The 4628-nt window shown below is 39.4% G+C and overlaps 1 long non-coding RNA gene across 2 annotated transcripts; it reads left to right on the top strand.

The window, feature by feature from the left end:
- The first annotated feature begins 1043 nt into the window (after positions 1-1043).
- LOC112154801 lies at positions 1044-3911 on the top strand. Of its 2 annotated transcripts, none has more exons than XR_004946982.1 (2): positions 1044-1358; positions 3649-3911. It is a non-coding gene; the product is annotated as an uncharacterized LOC112154801 (long non-coding RNA). The 2 variants fall into 2 exon arrangements; XR_002920710.1 differs by lacking the exon at positions 1044-1358 and adding an exon at positions 1369-1645.
- The last annotated feature ends 717 nt before the right edge of the window (positions 3912-4628 follow it).

Genomic DNA, 4628 nt, shown 5'->3' with positions numbered 1-4628 from the left:
GAACATGGAATATTTCTAGCATTTGGTAGCATTCATCTGGGTTTGTCCCCTATCTGTCACTAAGAGTTGGTGTCATATTATATCATACTGTGTTATATTTATCGCAGAGACTTTGGGAATTTCTACACAACCTTTATTTAAATGGTATCCACGGCAGTGAGAAAATACAATAATTAACATTTTTAATTTAGGTTATGTCCGAATTTCCTAACTCCTACAAAACTATGTAGTGAAGGACTATCCAGTGCCCCGTATTTCAGAAGAAAATCTCAAAACAGCCGATTTCATGAAGTGAAAAACTAATTAATACAAGCATTTTACAATGACCATTTATGAACCCACTGAGTTCTAATGATGAAAACATTGATGGTTTATTTAAAAAAAAAAACATTTTCGCAAAAATTGTTAACATGCAATGCATTATGGTCTGGATTCCCCAATCCAGTGACGCACACTAGTTTTGGTTTTCTCAGAGGCTTCTGGGAAATGTCTAGGGCACTCAATTTAAGAATTTTAAATTGAGACAGTTCTACAAAATGGTGAAAGTACTATCTGGTGGACTATGTAGAGGAGGAATTCGGACACAACCTTAGTTTCTATAACTTCAGTTGTCGACTTGAACAGGAAGTGACTCCAGATGGAAACTTCAGCAACAAGAACCTGCTAGCTAGCAAAAGCTACAGACCAGGGGTGTCAAACTCAATCACACAGGGGGCCTAAATCCAAAACAAACTTAAGGGAGGATAAACGTTTATTGAACAAAACTAAAACTAAATTTGTCAAATGTTAAAAATGTTAATTTTTAACATTACTATAAATAAAAACATTCTAGAATAAATCAACTTAAACCTTAAATAACTTTCAATATTTTACTTTCTGTAAAACTACATGGTCAAAATTACACAAGTTAGAAATAACCACAAGGTAACATTTGGGCATTATTAACAATGAAATAATCTGGAGGGCCGGATCTGGCCCCCGGGCCCCACATGCTATAGACAATAACAATTACAAAGAGCTTTTCTTAAAACAGAAGGGCTGACTCTGGCGCATAGGAGCTAATGCTAACTGAGGCTAACTGCAGCCAAAGAATGCTAACTATGGCTAACGGGACCTAATGGCTGCTAACTTAGGCTAGCGGGGGCTAATGGATGCTAACTGAAGCTAACGGGAGCTAATGAATGCTAGGCGTGGATAACAAGAGCAAATGGATGCTAACGGAAGCTGAAGGGACCTATTGGATGCTAACAGAAGCTAACAGATGCTAACTGACGCTTACGGGAGCTAATAGATGGCAACTGTGGCTAACAGGAGCGAATGGATGCTAACTGAAGCTAACAGGAGCTAAAGAATGCTAGGTGTGGATAACAGTGGCTAATGGCTGATAACTGAGGCTAACAGCAGCTAAGGGATGCTAATGAAAGCTAAAGGGAGCTAATAGATGCTAACTGTAGCTAACAGGAGTCAATGAATGCTAAAAGAAGCTAACGGGAGCTAATGGATGCTAACTGAGGCTAAAACGAGGTCATGGATGCTATCTGTGGCTAACAGGAGCTAATGGATGCTAACTGGGGCTAACAAGAGCCAAATAATGCTAACCGTAGCTAACATGAGCTAATGGATGCTAACTGAAGCTAAAAAAAAGGTAATGGATGCCAACTGTGGCAAACAGGAGTTTTTGGATGCTAACTGGATCTAACAGAAGCAAATTTATGCTAAAATCTGCTTTAAAAGGCTTGTGGCATAAACAATAAAACACTTAATGAAGGCTAAAGTGCTAAAACATTTTTAAAAGTTATCTTTTGAGTTTATTCCAAAGTATCTGAATTCTGTCTCTCAGACCAAACGGTATGCTAAGCTAACACACTGTGATTTAGAGACAGATAGGACTAGTTCTTTCTATTTCCAGTCTTCAATCCCGATTCGTCTTTTTCTCTAGAGACCCGTCTTGTAGCTCTTCAGGAACTTTCAGTTTATACATTTATTTTGCTCTGCTTACATTAACTTCCTAACATTATCTCAGGTGAATCTCATTTTTTTCCTGCCAGGTTTTGACATGTGGCTCACACATCCACAGAGTTTCCACTGAGGTGTGTGACATTTCGCTAAATTTGTTGCGCTCCATCTCTCCCCCGCAATGCTGTCTTCTTTTAATCATGTCTGAATTACAGTTTCTCGCATTCATGAGGAGAAGAACTCAAATGTCAAAACAGGAATGCGCTTAACCCACTCGCTGCAGTTTTAATGAAGTCTGTGTAAACGGTGAGGAACGTGTGCGCCTCTCAGAGCTGGAGATGTTTACACGCGCTCCCTTTTCAAACCTGATCTGATGCTCACATTGGATTTTCACTCTTATCTTTTTATGTGGAAGACTGCAGGGGAAAAGTAAATTATTAACATTTCATTCTTGGTGCTGAGAAAGCCAGAGATTTGAAAGCATCTTTAAGTAAAAAAAATCGTGTGAAGCTTTGTGTTCTCTTTCTTATGGCCTGCAGCTCACATCTATAAAAGGTTTTGTGCTAATTTGTGTTGCATATTTGTGATAAATTATGGGAAAATGAAATATTCCCTGGGAACTTCAGTTCTTTTGTCCCTCCTTTCTTGGATCCATACGGTTCTTTGTGTAAGACAACAGAAAGGTTTTTTTTATGTTGATACGTATTGACTGCAGCATCACACAAACAGTAAGACGGACTTTTAAACAAGTTTTAGTTTTTGAAACTTGTTGTGAGCCATAGAAAAATGTACAAAACACAAAAAAATATTTGACTTGTTTCTGGGTAAACTGAAATGCAAAAAAACAGAGATCTCATTACTTGATTCTGTTAACAATGACTGCATCATCATGAACATCAATATTCTCAACTTGGTTAAAGGAAGTTTGTATTTAAAAAACATACTTATACCATGTTCAGATTAATTTACACTCCAAATTTGCTGCAAAACTCCGAAAGTGTTGGCAAACATGACGAGCTACTGTCAAAATAAATGAGGTAAAGAGTCTGGCGAGTTATGGTTATCTGAAGAAATGGCCGCTATGTGCAATTCTGCCACTAGGGGAAGCAAAGGAAAATAAATACAGGTGTTAAAAGAAATCAAGAAATAGACAGCATTTCTTTGAATGTCTGGGTAAGATGCACTTTGGTTCTGTGTTAGCCTGCGTACCGTAAAGCTAGCTTAACAGCCAAAACCTTCAGGTGAGACACCACAATTGCCTAAATGTTATCAAAAAGATAATAATTAAAAAAAGCTGATGTAGCAGTATCAAGCACTCTAACAAAAAAGTGTTTTTAAATGTAAATTATTAGAGCAAGTCATGAAGTAGTGAAAAACGCTCAAAAAGACCCTCAAGTGTTTTGGGTTATATGCTATACAACTTGCTTAGAATGAACACAACGCTGTGTTTTATGTGTGTTTGAAAAAGTATTTGTTTCCTTTTAGGCACCAGATTAATTTTTAAAGCGTGCAAACCACTTTAAAGGAGAACTTTGTTTCTTGTTTTCGTCTCGTTTGATCGTTTCTATCCAGCTTAGCTGCAGCACGGCCTTCTGGGATCCCGCGGGCCTGAGCCTCCGCCGCTGCCGCTTCCGAAGGGTCAGATCACACCATGATTACCTGGATTTATTTGTCCTTCATTCCCATCTGCAGATCAGGAGGAGGGCCACAGACCGGCCGATGATTAACAATCTGGAACAATTGAAACCTCCTGACCGCAAACTGACAGATCCAACGCCGGATTTTAAAGAGAATCTGCCTCTCGTGAAGCCCGGCGCCGCAGTCCTTCACTAATGGGAACGCAGCCTCTTTCTCCACACGTGTAATGGAACCGCCGGGGGGAAGTGCATTTGTGGAAACTGCTATCTACCATCTTATCTGACCTACTTGATATTAAAGTGCAATATTGTCCCGAACCGGCTCATATTGAATGAATCTCTGATTTCAGCAGACGTGTGCACTTCTCCTCTGACAGCGCAGAGGGGGTCACGGCTCCCCGGACGCTTCCTCTCCACCCCCCCTCCGCTGAAAATCCTGGATCCAATCAGTAATGGATTACACCCGGATAGACACGGGATGTGTGGAGCCGTCATTTCGGCTCCTGAAGAAGATTTAAAAAAAAAAAACATTTCACTCATTTTCCTCCCGACCCCCCCCCCCCACAATGGGGTCTCAGGTGTTCACACCTTTTCTTAGCAAACAGAGCTGGTTCTCTTTTGAAAGACGTTTGGCGTCACACGTCCACAGCTGTCACTGTTGTGTTTGAATGGAAATTAACTTTATTTAGAAAACAAACAAATTCACTCGGTTTTTTTTTTATTCCTTCGAAAATTTTCCTTAAGTGACCTGAAAAAATAATTCTTACTTTTTTTCCATTTAAGTCAAGCAGCAAATATATTATGCTAAATTTCATCATAAATGTTAATAAAGTGAAAACATGATGGGTGACTTTCATTTGAATGTTTTATTTGTGTCCTTGAATACTAGGACGGCGCTTTTTGATGAAACTAATCCTTTTTTTTTTTGGTCTTAGTGGAAAAAAACAAGGGAGAGCGATGAGGTAAAGGATGCTCAGGTTGGAAGGAGAGTGAGGTGAGGGGTAGATGGGTGGTTCACTCCCGTCCTCTTAATGC

The sequence above is a fragment of the Oryzias melastigma genome, linkage group LG21, assembly GCF_002922805.2.
Source record: "Oryzias melastigma strain HK-1 linkage group LG21, ASM292280v2, whole genome shotgun sequence".
In the NCBI taxonomy this organism is placed as follows: Eukaryota; Metazoa; Chordata; class Actinopteri; order Beloniformes; family Adrianichthyidae; genus Oryzias; species Oryzias melastigma.
The sequence above is the reverse complement of the archived record's forward strand: the minus strand, read 5'-3'. Positions and strand labels throughout refer to the sequence as shown.